Raw genomic sequence first — 20,706 nt, forward strand, 5'->3', positions numbered from 1 at the left:
CTTCAGTGGAAGAGAATCAGCCCCAAAATGTTTGTTCTGATCAGAAATGAGTATGGTAAGAAGGATTATGTTGGAAATATATATTAAAAAAATGCATGTACACCTGGGGGAAGATGAGGAATACATGCTACTTTCTATTCATTCAGATTCTTACAAGGGTTGTTTGAGGTTACTGTTTAGCAGCTGCATTAGTAAGGACCCACAGAGCATTGGAATGTGCAGTGAACTTTTCAGAGCTCCTTGCAGTCTCAGATGAAGCCTATGGGCACACACACTTATTGCTTGCAGATGGCCCCTTTATGGTTAGGCACACATTGAAAACTTCATATTTTTCCAAGTAGTGATTTTTTTCCAACAGTAAATTAATCAGAGCTGCATTTTCTTGCGCTGTCTTCTGCAGTGTCTTACAGTCAGATTCTGGCTGCTCTTCTGGGGGTAAACAAGTCAGGGAAAATGCAAGCAGGGACCCCTTTCCCCCACCTTGCCCTCCTACTCAAAGGGCAGCCAAAGTGTCAGCAATTGCACAACCGGAGTTCAAGGGTTGTGGTGAGCTAGCACAACCTGATGTTTTCAATATCTTGAAATGGGAGTGGCTTTTCTGTGTGGAGATGTGGCCAAGACCATGCTTCCTTCTGCATTCAGGATCACTTGGAGGTCAGTTTTGGAAGATGAGCGCAATGAACTCTTCCAGTCCCATGCTCAATTCCACACAACTCCCCAACAGAGCTTCTGCTTCCAAAAACCCAATCTAGCTTTATTTGGTTTTTCCAGCGTAGCATATAATGCTGTAGTCATACACAGATTTCCTTGTTGATTTACATTTTGGTGGTGGTGGTGGTGGTGGGGGGGGGGCTGTATAAGGGGAACTCTGAGAACAAAACACCCGGAAATATGGTCAGATGGGCGCTCTTCCTTCCCTTTCCTTCATTTCTGGCTGTTAGGGCTTTCACCCTGGGCCAGGATATCCAGTGGTGTGAATCAGTGTAGCTCTGTGGACTTTGATGGAATGATGCCGATTACATCAGCTGAAAATCTGGTCCTCTGTGTTCACAGAGAAGAAGGCAAGTCACTATTACACTGTGTTACACTTAACTTGTATTAAATTTTGTAAGAATGATTTATTTTGTCCTTTTCATGCAAATTACTTGAATAGACTCTGTTTGCCTGTGATACACCCAGTAGTGCACACTCCTACAAGCTGCTGCACTTAATATATATTATGACATTATGTTGTATTATTTGAGAATTATATTTGACCATATAATTAAAGACTACATCACAAAGCATATTCACAGGGGGGCAGACTTAAGGTTGCATTTCTTGACTGTTGTGTGATACACCATACAACCGTAATATTCTGTTAACAGCATTTTTAAAGGCAGATACACACACACACACACACACAAAACAGAAAGAGGCAGTAATAACGTTCACAAAATGGAAAATACTCCAAATCTTGATCCAGTAAAAAGTCTTTTAGTTCAGAATGAGATTATAGGGAAGAACCATATTAAAAACAATTCTGTCTAATTAATTGTACATATTTAAACATATAAAACTCCTGTAGTTTTCAATATGAGTAATATATTATTATGCACTGTCAAATCCCCACAGTAAACACAAATATTTTGTTTGTAATTTATTTACCCCAGTAGGGTTCAGCAATCTGTCAGTGCTTTGGCTCAGTTTTGCATCTAGGTTGACTTGAGTGCAAAGGGGTTACATGGTGTGTCTGGGGTCAGGCTATGAGTCATCTGATCAGTCGGAACACAAGTTAGGAGCTTCCTGTTTCTCCACTCTCACTCCCACCCGCTAGAGCCTTATTTAATATGCTTCTGATTTCTTATGCGCGCAGGCAGGGTCTCTTTTCGTTGGCATCATGTATCCAAAATCCTCAACAGCAAAAGTGCTCTGCATCGCCTTCCCTTTGGGGCATTTTTGCTTTAGCTCTGTTCCAGAACTGCCAGGATGAGAACGTGTTTAAATATACTCAAAGTGTGTGCGCCAGTTTCTCCAGTGGCACCGAGCTCCTAAATGGGGCTTCTGCACTTGTCGTACTGTCTTCACTCGTCATATTAGTTTGCCTGAATAGAGCCATGTACATGTACTTAAAAGCTGTGTGTCTGCTTTGCAGGGGCTGTGCCTGGGGAGGCAAAAATCAATGGAGAATCCCTTTGGAGAGCTTCATGCCCTCAAGTGCATTGCAGAGGAGATTTCTGCAGAAGGGAGGGGCACGTGGCAGAGGGATGGCTATTGAGTCAGTTCACAAAGAGGATCCGCATGGGCACAAAGCCATACAGAAGGGAAACAGCAGGCCTCATCCTGCTACTGCTGGAGATGCAGAAGAGTAGCAGATGAATGCATGTTTAACCCTTGCTTCCAATTTGAAAGGAGAACTCTGTTTACCCTAGCTCCCTTGTAGGTCTCATAAGCAAAGCCTTTCTACATAAGAATTGCTTAGAGAGTAGGAGGAAATAAAGTCTCAGTATTGGGCCTATAGCTAGCCCAAATTTCCAAAGTGGGCACCTAAACTGGGCACCACTTAGCCAGAAAAAAATAAATAAAAAAAAAATAATAAAAAAAAACAAGTAGTTGTTCATTTAAGTGCCCATCTGCTCACGGGAATGCAGCATTTGTGCTACTAATGTAGTCAACTGCTTTTGAAAACCGGGCTCAGTGCATCGTCTTCCAGTGTAGCAGATAAAAGCGTATTTAAGGGTCATAGCAAAGCCAGTAATTATGAGCCTTATTTCTGTTGGTGCTGCACGCTGAGTGGAGATCTGTTCTTCAAAAACTGTTCCACTGCACACAACGAGGGCCACCCTGACTGAGCACAGCATTGTTAAACACATTCAAAGGTGATGAGTAAAGTGGTGTAAATTACATCAGTGATGAATGTGGTTATAAGGGAGAGTAACTGGGCCAAATTCATCCCCAGTGACATTAATAGGATTACACCAGGGCTGAATTCGGCCCATAAAATGTTCCTTACGCCCACTTACTGACATATTTTACATCATCTCTGATGTACTCTGTTCTGAGTAGAATAGTGCCATCCGTTGTCCCCAGCTAATCCCATAATACTTTGGATATCAGAGTGGCACATGGCAAAGGTGGTTGGCTAAAAATATTTTGGAAGGTGCTGAGGTAGAGAAAAGTGGTTATTCTATGAGGCCATGTCAGTTTGTTAGTAATACTGTACATGGGATCTTCCTCAGCATTTCGGAGGTTAACAGGTCATCTTGCTCTGTGTTCTGAATACTCTACACCATTTCTTCTTAATCCATGGAGCCATGCAGCCCCTAGTGATAAATTTATCACTTAGTATATGGCTTTTCTCCTAAAATCCTCTTCAGGGAACAATTCTCCTATGCCTTAGATAGTGACTAATTGATAACTTTCTTTAAGAGGACTGGATGATAACTTTCTTTAAAGCACTATATTATGATCAGTGGTCTTTCAAAGGAGAGTGCTGCTCTCTTAATTCTCACCTTCATTATTTTAATATCTCTGTAAAATGGATTTCTAATGGATCTATATTGCCATAAAACTTCAAGGATGGTGGGTGGGTATCAATAAATTCTTCAAAATCAGAGTGACTCCTCCTAGGGTGACCAGATAGCAAGTGTGAAAAATTGGGACCGGGATGGGGGGTAATAGGAGCCTATATAAGAAAAAGACCCAAAAATCGGGACTGTCCCTATAAAATCGGGACATCTGGTCACCCTAACTCCTCCAGTCAATTAAGGAGTGGACTGACAGGCTTTGAAAGCAGTCCAGTCCCTGGCTTGGAAGGATTGCAGTCTCATGTATGGTGTGGGAGTTTAAAGCAAGTGGAGGAACTTCTCTTCTATTTGATTCTATTCTGTTTTTCATATGGCCCTCATCACCATAGTATCTGAGTGAATGTGGTTATAAGGGAGAGTAACTGGGCCAAATGTTGCTTAATGCAGAAGTGCATTAAGCAACAAAGCTAGTATTTGTCACTTGTGGTGCTTTATTTCTCACTTTCCCTCCCCATGGATAGATCTTGTAGGCCAGGGGTAGGCAACCTATGGCACGCATGCCAAAGGCGGCACGCAAGCTGATTTTCAGTGACACTCACACTGCCTGGGTCCTGGCCACCGGTCCGGGGGGCTCTGCATTTTAAGTTAATTTTAAATGAAGTTTCTTAAACATTTTAAAAACCTTATTTACTTTATATACAACAATAGTTTAGTTATATATTATAGACTTATAAAAAGAGATCTTCTAAAAACGTTCAAATGTATTAATGGCATGCAAAATCTTAAATTAGAGTGAATAAATGAAGACTCGGCACACCACTTCTGAAAGTTTGCTGACCCCTGTTTTAGGCTTTGTCAGGAATACAGAAGCCCCTTTGGGTTCACGGACAGAAAGATAATTCTTCATTCTTTCAGATCACCTATAGAATCTTACCAAAATCACAAATATGTCATGAATGCTTTAGTCAAATGAAAGGTATGCTGTAAATCCTTGCAGAATAATCGTAATAACAATGATAGTGCATTTTCATCCACAGATCCCAAAGCATTCAATAAAATTTGCTAACTCCAATGGGTATGTAGTGGGGTCACCCAGCTTTGAAATGCAGTCATCTCTGAGATGGAAGGCAGCAACGTTTATGCAGTACACAATTAAGGACAGAAAGAAAAGAATGCTATATTCAGTTGAAACTATGGGGAAATATTAGATAGGCAGGACCAATTATCCAATGGAATTTGGCCAGAACACTGGAACTAAATTTTTTATTAAAATAATTCCAATTCACACACATTAAGTAAGCCTCATAACACCCCTCAGAGGTATGGAAGGTAAATATCAAGAGTCTGAAGGAAATGTTGCAAAAAGCCTTTCTACCATAACAGGAATGATGCAGTATTGACAACACTTTCTTCCCAACATCCCCCTCCCTCCACATGAATAAATAAAAAGAAAGAAAGAAAGTGAAGCAATTCGACCAACCATCCAAAAAACTCCAAACCCCTACCCGAAGGGGAGATTTTACCCCCAAACCTGAGAAGAACCAAACGTCCACTAGGGTCATTGCTAGAGCTAGTGATTTTACGTGGAAGATGTTCCGATACTACAGTGGTGGGTGGCAATATAAAACCCTAAAATAGATAGACAGAATATTATTATATCCAGTTTACAGGAGGATGCACTGAGGCACAGAGAAATTAAGAGATTTGCCCAAGGTCATTATCAGATCTGGAAACAGAAACCAGGAGTCACTATATTATTACCACTATATTCTCACCATTAGACAATACTCCCTCCCTAAAGTGAGCCAGATAAATTAAACCTGTCAATGTTCTTCTATCTTCAGCAGACAAAACTTGTTTTCACCTCTATAGATTAGGATCTATATTTTCACTTTCTGCTGCAGGCTTTTTATTACAGAGTGTCAGAGACTTAAGTATCAGTTCCCCGAATTGATCTGTCATTGGCAGGTTTAATACCCCCAGCACTTCACTGCTATTTTGTACACTCCTTGTTGTATTTTGAGCAATGGCTAGGCTGTTACCCTCAGATTCTTTGTGCTCACTTCACTGTCTAACTGCATCACTGATCCACTGCTGGTGTTAAAGCACTCCAAGAGAACCACCTACAAGCAAAATTGACCTATCTGAAACCAAAGACATTTTTTTAGCCTCTCCAGACTCCTCAGATCTGTATTCCTGTATGAAACTAGCTATTGTCATATCAGTTTACATTCTCCTTCTCAGATGCCTCTGTAACCCTTGTACTCCATAAAGAGGCTCTTAATCCCTCCTGCTCCCATTTTACTCCACCCCAGCTAATGAGTGACAACCACATGGGTAAAAAGTTGAGCAGGAGAAACCCATTCTAGTATCTGCTGTTACCACCAGCACAGCTGGAAATGTGTGAACTACTGCAGAGTCAGCAGGGTGGAACACAGAACATTGTTTTTGCTTAGGTGCCAAAAATAAAATTAGCCTGATTTTTGTAGGTGCATGTGCAGCTCCCATTGAAGAAGGGGTTAATATGGCCTTGAGAAGGATAAGGAGATGAGTTGCAAGGGCTTCTGGAACCTTGTTTGGTGGTCTTCTCATTGTGGAGTGAACAGATGTATCCCAGGGTGCAAGGAAAGAACAAAGAAAGAAAATATCTACAAATAGTTAAAGTGTAGCAGGAATGAAAGATTAACAGGTCAACGTGCAATTTTTGTTTCTTCTTCTGAAAAGTCAGATGAGAACCAGTTATTTAAATCTGATTTGCTATAAATATGAAGACATAAGAAATCATTTTAATTTATTTTCAGAAGTCAAAATATGCTCGTAGTGTGGCTGGGAAGAGGATGGGTCTGATCATCAGAGGTGTTGAGCATGTGCAATGCATTTTGAAATCAACATCCATCCCAGAATCAGCCTTGATCAGAAGTCACCCCAATGCCATCTAATTCATAAAAATCTGGCTCTGCCTATCTTGTCAGAATAACAATATATTACCAAAGAAGGTTTATAAGGTGGTTTCCAGAAATTCTTAATCTTGCATAATGACACAAGCCCCAGCCCTTCCGAAGTGTGGGGATTTAATTTATCCTAAACAGTAGCTACTTCTGATTATACACGTTGCTTGAACTGAAGATTGTATACTCTTTATTCTGCATGGGAGAAGCCTTTGGTTGTCTTTCTGACCTACTCTCACACTCTTTGGTTGGGTTGTTGGAAAAAATTTCCTGTCTAAAAGCGGTGGGGCCTATGATGGAAAATGAAAAATATCTTAGATTATCCATTATTAGGCCTCTCCCACCTGATTCCAAAGGGGCAAAATCCCAGAATTCCTGCTCCCAACATACAAAATTAATGTAGCTCTGTGATCTTGGCTGCTACACTTAGGTCCATCTGTCCAAAGTGCATGGTGCCCTGTCAAAAAAGTTTGCCAGATCCTTTCCCCTTGGGCACAGGGATACCCAGAAATTATCGGTTTACAAAGATTGCTGGCATCACACTTCAAATTCATTCTCTTCTACAGGAATTCCTCTTTTTGTTCCAGCAATGAAATACCAGCATATCATATGACCCCCTTCCATTCCCTTCACACTTGATCACATCTGTTCTTGCTCATGTGTGACAAAGAAAATACTTGAACTGTGCAGGGAAAGGATAGAGTTCAAAGGCAGCAGGGTCTACCTGAAACATAGGCTACATTTCAGTAGATGCCTTGGAAATTGATGAAGGCCATTCAGGGTTTGCTACAAAAGATGTTAAATATTGGCCCTCGATATGAAGGAAATTGTATGGTGGAAGGTGGCACAAGGAGAAAAAGGGCTGATTTCTATGAAACTCAAAACGCAAGCTGTTCACTTGCCCACCAAAATGAGAACCTAGCTGAAGAGTGAAACACAGGTCAACAGGCCATATAATATCTTTTCATCTAGGGCAAAGAAAATATAGGTAGTTTTAGGTAATTAATCTTGGTGCATGTTAAACCCCCTTAATTGTGGTAAGCATAGAAATGAAACGCCCAGAAATTAAATAGTATATCAGCTGTCTCTTAGACACAGGCAGCCTGGGAAGCATTCAGTACTGCAGGTTGCCGCAATTATGATTGGTGAACCAGAAAATACCTGTTAGCACAGTGAGACATAATAAAGGAAACGTTTGGGTGAGAAGTTGTGGAGTTGTCCTCCGTTTCTGGATGAAAATACTGGATGAGCATATTTGGCTGAGTCATACTATCATCTGTGTGGACCATTGTTCATGTATAGAAATGTTTAAGGGCATGACTTACTGACCTATAGTAGTCCAAGTAGTTGAGGGTTCTCAGGATAGGTAGAATAGGCACTGCCTATCCTGTTTTAAATCAGATGCATTATAACCTTTACTCACATCTGTAAGTTGCTCTGAGTACTCCTTTGTGTGTCAGTTTCACTTACCAACTTTCAGAGATGCACCAAGTCAGAGATGTCTCAAACTTGCCAAACACCTCTGCTTGAATTTCAAGGGAGCACAGCCAAGAGAATTAGAAATGCAAAATTGGGAATAAGTCCAGTGGTGGCTGAGCCAGGAGAAATCAAAGCAGGGAAAATCAAATTATGGATTGAACAATCCTTGTATTCAATGATAAAAGAACACTAATTGAAATATTTTTAAATGCATTTTTATCATTACAAATAGCACCTTAAAATATGGACAATGATTTTTTTTTTTTAAATCTAATTTACTTTTCACAATTGGTTCTGTGTAGGGGTGTGTGTATTTTAAAGAATACTTTTTGCATTTATTTCAGCTTGGCCAAGAAAATACATCAGTTAGTTTCACTTTTGGTTTTAGTCAGTTTCAATTTCAGGATATCATGAACTTTGCCTCATGCTACAATGTTTGTGTGGAAAACACACACATGGGAATGTTTACTTCTTAAAAAGACATTTTGAATTTAAAAAATCAGGCAAATACTTCTGATCTTAGATTTTACAATGTTTACAAAATCTTAATTTTGGGCCAAATTTGACCTGACAAGTAACCTTTTAATATAGCTAAACAAACAAGAATTTTCAGTAGAGGGCAGTTGTAGCTATAAAAATTTTATTTTTTGACATAATAATCCCATTATAAGCTTTTACTTAGATTGTACTATATACATCAGTGATGAAGATACATGGCTGTCTCTGTTTTGTTTGCACTGTATTGGGTTGTTGTCTTATGTTGAACAAAAGGCACTCTGAAAGTAACAACCTGGCAATTTACTTCCTTGCTTTTGGGGAGGTCGTTGGGGGAAGCCGTTTGCAGGTGTTGACCTACATTTGTTTAACAGAAAAAGGTAAAGAAAGCTCATCTGAATTATCTACACAGTTACACTAGTACAGACTACTTGCCTTTGAAATGTAAATAGCTTAGACCTTGATGTGTAAGAGCAGCAACACTGTAGTCAAAGGTCTATCAGCCTCACATTGCATTAGAAAAAATATATGTGAATTTAAAGTCGTGGTGAAAGGTGCTAGATTGACATTCAAAATGTAGGGAAATTGTTCTTAATCATTTTGCTTTTTGGTGCTTATGAAGCAAAATAGTACACTTAAATCTGATTTTTATAACATTTTGCATACATATAGATCTTGGTCTGACCTAGAGAACACACTTTGTTCTAACTGTAATGATCTGATATTTCATGTTTTATTATTTTTTATCTTTGAAGTTCTGTTTCTATTGCATTCTGGAACAATATGGGCTCCCTCCAGTGGTCAAAGTAACACGTATGCTCTCAGTACTGTTAACCAAAGACATTTTAGCCTACTTGTTAAGGTATTGTCTTTGTATCAGAGGTACTGAATTCAAACTCGATTAGGATTGTATTTTTATTAACAAAAATGTCATATGTTTGTTACATATACCACTAAATTTTCAACACTTAAGGTCTAATCCTGCAATCCATACTCAATCACTTAAGGCAATTCCTTATTGATTTAAGGTAAATTGATATAAGGCACTCAAACCAATTTGCTAGTGTCCACACAAGAGGGTTGTACTAATTTAACTAAATCAGTTCTAGGTACACATGTTGTGTGTAGTCAAGGCCTAAGTTTTGCAGGATCAGAACCTAAATGTTTATTATCAAAGGTAGTTTGCTGAGTACTTGCCTCACTAATTTGTGCCTGCTGCAGGAAGTTAGAGGCACAAGTGCTCAGATTTGTACCCACTATTCAGCTGCAGGTACAATTTATGTCCACAAAAGGGAGAACATCCTTTAAAAAATTATCGCTATGTGTATTAAAACTATGTACCCGGCAATCCTTGCAAATTGCGCCTGATCGTGCAGTACTTTCTCAGTCAAAATTGCCTGAGTAACGCTAAATCAGGTCCATATACCGTAAGGACTTAAGTGCTACAGAAAATGCAAAACAAAAACTGGCCCTAGATTTAAAATATGCATTGGCCCTGGTACATTTTGCGTTGTCATTTGCGAATTACGTTGGATGTTGGCATAGTTTTCTTTTGAGCATTGTGCACCGCTGCGTTCTGGTATTGGTGTATGTTGCATTTGTGCCAACTGTACTGGTGCATTTTGCAGTGAGGGTATTTAGCATCAATCTTGGCAATTTTTGCATTGCTTCTTCACTGAAAGCTGGCGGTCATGCATTTTTAAAGTCACGTTTTCCATCGGCGCGCTTAGCCTTGTGAACGGTGCATATGTTTTTGCGATGTGGGTTGCGTTGCTGCGCTGTGTTTAGATGGCGATGTTATTTGTCGGTGCTGCATTTTAAACTCGCACAAAAAGGCAATGCCGCGAACGAGTTGTGCATATACCAGCCGCACGGATGCATTTTGCACATGCAATGCGAGAGGGTGCGCAACGTGCCCAGATGCGCGGGCAGCAGGTGGGAGCCGAGAGCCTTCCTGCGCAGTTAGGTGACACACAAGGCTGCTCTAGCCAAGATGGACGGAGCGAACAGAACCTGTCGGGAGAGGAGGGGGGGACCAGGGGAGCTCGCGCGTCCTCAGATCTCGGGAGCGCGCGGGAAGGGGGGGTAGAACCTGCCGCTGAGCCGCGGCGCTGATTGGCTCTGCCACCCAACTCATTTGCATGCCGCAGTTTCTCCCCCCATCACGTGATCAGAGGGGGGCGCTGAGGCTTCCTGTTTGAGGTCAGTGAGGGGGGGGGGAAAGAGGAAAATCGAGCAGCGGGCCTCCCTCTGGTCTCGCGCTGCCTGGCGGGGTTCTTGTCAGTTAGCAACAAAATGGCCGCGGTGGCAGCAGCTCTGCTCCTGAGGACGGTGGTGGCGGTGGCGGCAGTAGCAGCGAGGAGGAGCGGGGGCCCGGCACCGCCTGCCTGCTAGAGAGAGAGCGCGAGACGCTGCAGCCCCAGCCTCCCCGCCACAGAGAGACTTTGCCTGAGACGCTGCTGCTGCAGCCCCCTGGGGAGACGTTGCTGCCTCAGCCTCCCCCCGGGGCGCAAGACTCCTGGATCCCCCCCCGCCCCCAGTGAGAAGCTCCGCTGCGGCAGCTTCCAGCCTGGTCCTGAGAGACGCTGCTGGATCCCTCTGGAGGAGACGGAGAGACCCCGCTGGATCTCCCCTCGTTCTCCTCTTGCTACTGGATCCTCCGCGAGAGACGCTCTGCTGGATTCCCCTCGCCCCATTGGGTCCCCCCTGTGAGAGATCCTTCTGCTTGGATCCCCCATAAGAGAGACTGCTGGATCCTCCCCCTGTGAGTGACTGCTGGAGCCTCCCCCCCCCCGTCCTTCTCCCCGTGAGAGAGACTTCATTGGATCCTCCTCCTGCCTGGATCCCCATATGAGAGACTCTGTTGGATCCTCCTGTGGCTCCATATTTTGGAGGGGGAGCCCTCTTTTAACCCGTTTGTGGGATCCACTTTTTCCTTTTAATTTGCACTTTTTGAAGCCTCAGATGCTCCTCCATGTGGACTGAGAATCCATCAACACAAACAAGAAATAAACTCTCCCTGATCCACTCCAGATCCTGAATTCCTGGGTTTTTGCTGCAACTCGAAAGCAAATGTGTATTTGAAACAAAATTCGGGTGCAAAAGTCTAGCTAGGGACGTCTTTCCCCTTTCTCCACTGGAAATCAAAAGCTTGTTTTGGAATTGAACCTGTTTCTCCTGCACTTGGGCTGGATAACACTGAAGCTCTTTGCTCTTCTGCTTGGATACTGTTTTCTTGTTGACTTGTTTTTCTTCTCTTCTGTGGCAGGTTGTGGGGGGAGTTGCTTTTTGTTTTTGTTTTTGTTTTAGTTCGGGGAGGGAACTGAATCTTTTTTTTCTGGCCGTGTGAGATTTTTTTTTCCTATTCAGATTCGTGAAATTACGGGTATTTTTTAAAAAAGCATTAAAATAAGCAAGAAGCACGTCAGAGAGACCACACGCTAGACGAAATACTCACTTGTTTCATTATAGAAAGACTGAGTCGAAAGCTGCCAAAGAGCCCCTGAAGGAAAAGAAAAGGTAAGGGGCGATCGTTTCATATTAATCTGGAATCAGTAGAAGTTGGAGATGGAAAAGACCTGTTAAGTCATTTCGTTAGTGCATGCCACCCTTTCCCCCCCCCTGGAGTTCAGGGCAGGATTTTTCACTATATCTATATTTTATTTTCAAATAAGTCTTCACCTTTTTCTTTTATTATGGAGCCGGTGGAACAAATAATACTCTACTCTAATATACTTCCACACAGACTGTTTTAACAGTTATTTTAAGAGATATTTTAAAATCAAAATACGTTTCCTTAGTTCCTGTTTGTTAAAAAATAGACCTTTATAAAAACTTGTTATTGTCATATGACGATTTTTTTACACGTATCTGATTATCATCACCTGCATAATCATTTTAGTTGGAGTCTCATATGTAGCAGTTAAAAATGTTCTAGCTTACAGGAAGAACCGTGTGAGTTTGCTTTTAATAAATCATAATGGATGTGAGTTGATGTGTAGCGTTTGAAAATTAGTTTAAAATAATTAGCCTTGTTATGAAGGGAGGTCACCGGGGCTGCTTTTGAGCATAACCAAGTAGGTGAAACTTGAACATCATCCTTGATGGTCAGCTTCATTTAAATGGTAAGAGCTCTTTAGATCCCTAGATTTTTTTTTTTATACAATTAAGTTATGGTAACCACCATAACTTAGTCTCTGAATACTAGACATGAGAGAGAGAATTTTTCATATTTTCATGAAGCCAGATTGTCCTTATTAGTTTCAGTAAGCACATCAGTAAGGAACAAAAACCATGTTGCTAACTGCAAAGGGGGATGGATGTTCAATTGTTATCCTTAGAAATCAAGAGACAGTGGAAGTTTATTAAAGGTATTTGAATCCTCTTTGTTTTATTTTGCAAGTTTGTGTCAAAGGGTAATCTCCTTACTGTGCAATTGCGCATTAGTAGAAGGTCCAGTTATGAGACTCACTGAAATAATTCATATATTCACGCATATATCTTCTGCCTCATATAATACAATTTTGTTTTCTTAAGTTATATATTTTTAATTGTTATTGCTGGAAATTTCAGCATTTTATTTTCTTTAGAATGGCCACTATAATCTAGCTAGTCATACTTTAATTTGGTTCTAGCATTAGCTTTATTCTCTGCTTCAATTTGGATATTTTTCTTGGAAAATATTTGACTGCTTATATTCAGTTTATATAATTTCCAACTTTGATTTGTATTTTTCTTGAGCACAACATGGCCATTTTTTCATATAAATTAATTGAGGAAATATTTTTTCCTGTATCTTAAACTAATTTGATTTTATATTCAGTGGAATCCAGACTAATAATTGAATTTCATTGTTGGACTAATTAAGCTAGTTAAAACCCAATAATTGCTGCTGTTAGTGGTCTGGTGTTACATATAGATATATATCTTAAATCAGATGAATATTGTTACACTAAGAATAATGAACAAGACAACATCTGTTGTTGGATACCATTATTCAAATGATTTTTAAAATCCTTACTAGCATTAAATGTTTCCTCGATTTGGATTCAGTGAGAGATGACCTTTGGATTTTGGTTGCTGTTGTACATTATATTTGACTGTTTAAGACATCACTGGGGTGGTAAACATAGATTTAGAAAACCTTTGTTTGCTTCTCTCAGAAATATGTATTGGGGGTTAGGTGAGATAGTAATGGATGCAACCTAAGAAATTACCTGAGGTTTTTTTCCTGTGCCTAATAGTTGAATTGCTTCACATCTTCTGTGACTTGTTAAATCCAGTAAGCTTCCATTTGAACATCTCTCCAGCTACTTTAATCCATGAATTGTGAACTATGATCTCAAAATGGTGTACTAACAAATGTCTAAAACTTACTTATCTTCGAGTAATATTATTTTGTCTACTACTGCCCCTTTTAAAATCTTTTCCAAATTGACTCTTCTCCTTAATAGTAACTTGTGTATAAATAGTTAAGAAGGCTGGTGCTAGATATTTCTATATAACTTTATTTTTTGGTGAAACAGTGGAAGACACTGTTGTTGTTGGATATCACTATTTTTATAGTCATGTTTCTTAACTTCTAAATTCAGACAATCTGGTTCCCAAAAAAGACTGTGGTAAGTAAGTTCAATACTGGATAACTTGAGGGAACCTGGATGGTTCAAGGGACTGGTAATAGTTTTTCACCTCTGTGTGACCACATTAAATTCAGTGAAGCATGTTAACTTCTGAAATCATCTGACCATTGTTAGGCAGACAAGGTGGATGAGGTAATATGTGAAATGAGAATGGTCTCAGTTCGGTTCCTGGTGAACAGGTGCTTACATCCCCAAAATTGCTGTTGTATTGGCCAAGGAATGAGTGGGCATGGAGACCTAAAGGCAGTCCCTCCAGAACAAGGTTAAATCATGCATCAGAGGCTGTTTGGGGTGGGGCTGAGAGTATGATGTACTTGTTCTTTGGACAAATAAGAAGACTGAGTCTGATGTAAGTAGTGTCATAGGCCAAATTTGTTAGTGCAAAATGACTCTGCTGTTCAGAACTTTTTCAGGTGTTTGATATCGCACTTACGATTTGTTTCAGTTCTTTGCAGGATAGAAAGCTATAAGTAGAGCATTATTGACAAATATTAATTGTTTGCTAATGTACAAGCGTACAGCTGTTTTTAAAAAAGCCAACTTTTATTCTTGAGTTAAATGGGTGATGGGTCCTTTACCATGTTTGCTTGGTGTCTGTCAATTTATGCTGTACGGATTCTTTTGTGATTAGGAGGTTATCTGGTACATAGCTTGGATGTTGTACCAAACACCTACTAGGCAGAAGACTAAACCTGCTAGCAAGAGGAAGAGGTGAAGGACAACAGGGAGGAGAGCTAGTCTAGTCCGCAAGCAATGTCCTGGTGAGAAGCCTAGTCTCAACAAAGTTTCCCAGCTGGGAAGGGAAAGTGATGGAATTTCTGACAGAGTGCTGTCATTAAACCTTGATTGGGGTCTCTTTTTAAAAAAGATTTGCTAATTTAAAGCTCCGTCCTTTTCAAGTTTTCTGGAATGTCTTTGCCCCCTTTCCTGTGCTCTGTCTCCTGTGCTCTGTGAATGGGAATGTGTGCATCACCCTCTTTCACTAAAAAGCAACAGAGGGTCCTGTGGCACCTTTAAGACTAAAGGTGGCACAGGACCCTCTGTTGCTTTTTACAGATTCAGACTAACAGGGCTACCCCTCTGATACTTGAACTCTTTCACTAAGTCTCTTGTCAGTTGCTCTAAGTAGGGTCTTTCCTTACCCCCTAACAGCTAAAGTACGCTTTTGGTGAAGTTTGTGATCCTTATGTTGAAATTTAAAGGACAATAGCTAAATATTTTACTTCTGCTTTGTTTTTATTTTTTTGAATATTATTGATGTTGATGAAAAGTTTTTTCAGCTAGTCAGGATGAATTTTTCCAAATAAGTTTTGAGAAAAGCATGATCATTTGGGCATAACAATACAGTCTCCCACAATCTTAAGATTCTTTGTGTTGACTAAATACTAAGGATGTTAGTAGTTTAATGAGGTGTGAAACTCAAAGTGAAGCATCAGATCAGAGTGAGACTTTTCCCACCATAAGCTACAAATTATTTAAATCTTGAAATAATTTGATGATGAATATAAATTGAACTTGTTAAGAAGAATTCACTTAAAGAACAGAGTCTACAAATGCAGTCTATCTAGAAATACCACAGGCATTTGGTAGGCTACTTTTTGAGAATCTTGGTTACTTAAAATTGTGAACAGATTTGTTTTTCATATAGAGGACTTAGTTTCCTTACTTGCTGACTTCTAGAGAAAACAACTAACACTATAAGCTGCTTACATATCAATGTTTGAGTTACTGAAAACAACCTACAGTTAACATTATAGACTCCCTTTTTCATTAATGAGAAATCTATATATTAAAACAGTGATCTGGAAATGTTTTACTTTCAGTCTTAGTTATGAAAAATCAATGAGACTGGTGACAGTGGGAATGGATAATACTTTAAATTACATTTATTTTCCTCTAGGCAGCTGTCCTTGCAGAGATAAATATGCACTTTTCCAAATGCTGTCATCTGGCCCCTTTCCAAAACAAGCTGAAGGAGGAGGTCAGGGGTGGAGCAGTCTTTTACTTCAGCAAAGGCAGGCTCTCAGTTGGAAAGAATTGTTAGATAAAGTCCATGTAGTACTGACTATGTGAACACTGCAGGCTCAAAGTTAAAAAAACAAAAAAAGAAAACCTGAACCTTTCTTATTCAGATAAAGTAGACTGTTAATTTCCTATATGTTAAATAACTATAGTAACAGAAATTATGTAGTAATTTCAAGTTATTCTAGTTTAATTGTGGACATGTATACTGCTTACTTGAAAAAATCAGTGAAAAATGTAAGTCATTGATTGTTCAATTTTTGGTCACACCAAACATGTGCAGCACAGAATTACTATTAGTTTTAATAGTTAAAATTCAGATAACATCATAGTAACATCATCAAACGGTTTTCTCCTGACTTGGAAGTTGCAGGTAGAAGTTTGTCATTCCCTTAGTATTAGAGATGAATGATAAGGAAACCTCTTTAATGCCTGGTGACACTACAGTCTAGCCAATTTTGTATCAGCTGGTGCCTTTTAGTGATTAATGGGCTGGAGGTTTTCAGTTGCATTATGAAGATATCAGTGAGGATAAATGGTATTTGAGAGAGAGTGAATTGGGAGATGCTTTAGAAATTACGATATAAAATTGTGTGCAGTATTGTAGGTGTGTTGTCTCTTAAATAAAATTGCATTACTAAATGGATTTTACACTCTGCATGGCCTCTTTGATTTAGTGGTAAAAAGTAACCATGTAAAGAGAGAGTGCCGATTTTAATGAATGGAGGAATAGAAGTCAAATTTAGTGCTGATAGAGCAATATATGGTTTTGTTTTAGAAATCTTGTCTGTTTATGAAAATTATTAATCTGTCAGAAAATCATGCTTTAGAGTTTGGACTCTTAATATAAGCATATTTAGAAATATCTTGCATGTAACACTTAAAATATGACTAATCTGCATTGTAGTTTTCAGAAAGCAACTACAAATGTGACCATGTATTAAGTTATTTTCTTTTGTGTGAACTGCCACTTTAAAAAATTGCTTTAGTGCCATTCTGCTGGTCAAAATTAGGTTAGTTAAATTATTGATTGTAGTTGGAGACTAAGTTTTGCTATTAAATCACAATTATCATGCGTAGATTCTTTTTACTTAGAGAAAATATTCAAATTTTTATTAGTATTATATTAATCTGACACCCCCCTCCCCCCGAAATGTTCTTGACACGCTTACTTTTTCTAAAAATGTTTTATTTGGCAGTCTGTTCCTTTTGAGTTTACATTTTAATCTTACCTCTTTCAAATCAAAAGCCATTTCTTTCTTTATTCCTTTATGAAGACATGCTGGATAACACTATTAATATCTATAGAAAGATCTGTATGAAGTGGTTAGCTATATATTTACAATATTCAGAGTTCCAGGAATCTAAGCATCAAATTTTGAATTGATTAACCTTGACCCTGGATGTGTCAGCCGTACAATTTTACAAAATTAAAGTCCTGTGTATAGTTGTAATTCAGACCTATGAAATATTAGAAGTTTGAGGAGGTAGTAGTGAAGGCAGCTTTCTGGAGCTCTTTCCTTTTGTGGTTTATGTCATGGAGGGCTCAGCAGAGTGAGAACAGTTATTTGTGCTATAGCAGTGATGTTTTATGGCTGGATGCCCGGATTGTCTAGCTTTGCAGACAGCCCCATCGTTTGTCTTTTGAGGTCTGTGGAGGTGGAATACATTCTTAATGTACAACTATCTGCAACTTGCTGTTCCTGTGTCCTGAAATGTACGTTCATGTCAGAAATTTAAATCCAAGTGAGATTTTTCTCTAGTTTGTCAACAAATGTAATGGAATTTATTTTTACAAGTTTTTGTTTAAAGAATATTCACGGTAATCTCTTGGGGCTTGTCTACGCTATAGGGAACGGCTATGGCACTGCAGCTGTGCTGCTATAGACACTTGCTGTGGTGACCTCCTTGAGAGGCGGTAGCTAGGTCAACAGAAGAATTCTTCTGTCGACATAGCAGTGTCTATACCAGGGCTGATGTCAGCTTGTATGTGTCTGTCAGGGGTGTGAATTTCACAGCCCTTAGTGACATAGCTAGTTGACCTAAGTTTTAGGTGTAAACTAGGTCTTACTTGGAAATGTAATTTCTTTGTATTTAAAAACATGTTATATCTATTCTAAAGCTAATTTTTGTTCAGACTAAAGAGTGGAATCTTTAGAGAGAAAAATGAGGCAAATAGTTCTTCAGAGAAAAATATATTTGTCAAGTAAATGTGACATACTTTGTGGTAAATAAACCCTAGAGAAACACACATTGACAGGGCTCAAAATATTGTATGACAACTACTAGCTATAGGCTGATAGCAAACATGGGATTAATGGGACCTGTGTTGGGCTTCCCATCAAGCTGCTGCCTGTGGGCCTTGACTTTATATAGTCAATAGTAGATATCTACTGAAGAAGGAACTTTATTTTCTTCCTGGCTGCTGTTTCCTTTCCCACTCCCTTTCTTCCTTCCTTTATTCTTGTTTGTGTATACTCTGTGTTTGCTACTTCCATTTTGTGGATATTTATGTGGACTTCCAGTGACAGATGAGAGCCTTTTTTCATTTACTGTTTGTGAAGGTAAATTTTTGTTTACTCGTTTAGCTTTATTGAATAGAATTTTAAGGAGGTAGTTATCCATTAATATACAAAAACATGAGTTCATCTTAAACTCTATTTTTAGTTCAAATTGTTATTGGCTGGCACTTCATGTTGAAGGTGCTGCCCCCGCAGTGGTTCCCAGCCAATGGGATCTGCGGAGTCAGTGCTCCGCAGCAGAGCCGCCTGCTGTGCCTCCACCTAGGAGCAGCTGGGGACAGGTCGCCGCTTGCAGGGAGCCGCTCATGGTGAGCACCCCCGGATACGGCACCCTGAGCCCACGCCCCAGCCCCGCACCCCATCCCGCACCCAAATTCCCTCCCTTTTAGTTAACCAGCATTTTTTCCACTTACCGGCACCCTGCATTTCCCCAACATGCCAGATAAAACAGCTTTTACTGTTCTAGTATCTCCAGAGAATACCTGTTTCACTGGGAAGGCTGCACGAATTTATCAGAATTACAACTATTTTTTAAATTTGGCATAAACAATAGTTAATTTTGATCCATCTAACTTAACTTCACCAAAACAAGAAAGAAAACTGTATAAAAACAAGAATACCCAATGTAAAAATACTTTAATTGGTCTGTCTGAGTTAATGTGTAGTTTAAGATTGTCATTAAACAGTGAAATATCAGGTCATAATTCAGAGGTTATGGTCATTCTAAAAAATTCTTCATTCTGTTATGGTTATATTTTTCTCAATTTAGTTTACCATATATGTGTTAAGCATGAGTACAGTGGAGTCCTCAAACAATAACAGTAAGTTTAGTTTTCTGACTATCGTCCTGATGTTGATTTATGACGAATACAATATTCATTTAATAAGTTACTTAATTTAAAAAGTTGAATCATTTTACTAGAGCTTTAGGTATTTGTTGTTCATCTGTTTAGTTATCTTTTCTTGGTAATTAAAGATTCTGCTTTATATTGGGTCTACAGACTTTGCAGTCGGTTCTCATTTTTTTTCAGTTAAACTGTAGGTATGGTCTGGAAAATAACCTTGTAAATAAAATTAGTGTACCATATAAAACTCTGTTCGGGTTACAAGATTATTCAGACTGCCAGCACTGTAGGCTTAACCTGACATTTGAAAATCAAATGGTGTTCTCTACTTAGTGCATTACCAAAAATAGAGAATCTGGAGTAGAATTTTAGCTGTCAAGTTTGATATAAGAGCATGTGGCAACTCATTCTCATTTTATTTGCAGTGCTGATGGTGCTAAAACCTTAAGACATTAGTTCAATAAGCAGTGCTGACTCAGAGTAATTAGGGAAACAACACGTGCCATACATAAGTGGCAGATAGGTTTTTAACGATAACACCACTTGGTTTCACAGAAGTAGTTGGTGCAAAATGTAATTCTGCACTTAATAAGTAGACTTCCCTTGTGTTTTGGTAACTTTAATATGAAAAAACAGCTGCCATGAATTTGTGAAGCGGTGTAGATGATGTTGATCTAACTGCCAATCCAGATTTTCTAACATCATTTGTCATAAGACAGAATGCATATATTGTTGATTTAGGTGTTAGACCACTGATTTCAGTATAGTTGTCATAAATGTGTGATGAGTAGTATTCCTACCATTAATGAGCCAGTATCGTGGTATGAATATCATAGTTCAAGGGAAAACATGATTTTCTGTGGGATTTGATGGAATTGGGCAAATGCAGAATTGTTACTGTTTTATGGTAATGCATATATCTTTCTAATCGAGCTTTTTTGACGGAAATGACCCAAATCTGGTTCAGATGCAAGTGTCCACAAATATTTGTTAATTTATCTTCTGTGATAGTCACTTACCATGACTCTTGGCATATTGGAGTCTATTGTCAGACTTTTGTGTTTATTCAGTTATCAGACTTTTGGCTGTATTCATAGATGCTTACAAAATGTATTGTTCTAGCCCAAATAAAGCATTTTGGCTTGTTTATCTCATCTGTAAAAACACAAGAACAAGTTTTAATATTGAAAATAAAACTGTTAGCATAGTTTGATAGTGTTTGTTAAATTAAAAATAGGGCTGTCAATCAC

The 20,706-nt window shown here is 39.1% G+C and overlaps 1 protein-coding gene across 5 annotated transcripts in view; it reads left to right on the forward strand.

The window, feature by feature from the left end:
• The window catches only part of TNRC6C (trinucleotide repeat containing adaptor 6C), a 611,446-nt gene that overhangs the window by 390,749 nt on the left and 199,991 nt on the right, over nt 1-20,706 (forward strand). The window contains exon 1 of one of the 5 annotated variants that reach the window (XM_034789730.1): nt 10,640-11,947. The exons of the other annotated variants lie outside the window; for them this stretch is intronic. The gene's annotated coding sequence lies outside the window, so the exon portion shown is untranslated. Of the gene's footprint in view, nt 1-10,639; nt 11,948-20,706 lie in introns of those variants that run through there. 5 annotated transcript variants of the gene reach the window in all.

Source organism: Trachemys scripta, chromosome 14 (genome assembly GCF_013100865.1).
Source record: "Trachemys scripta elegans isolate TJP31775 chromosome 14, CAS_Tse_1.0, whole genome shotgun sequence".
NCBI lineage: Eukaryota > Metazoa > Chordata > Testudines > Emydidae > Trachemys > Trachemys scripta.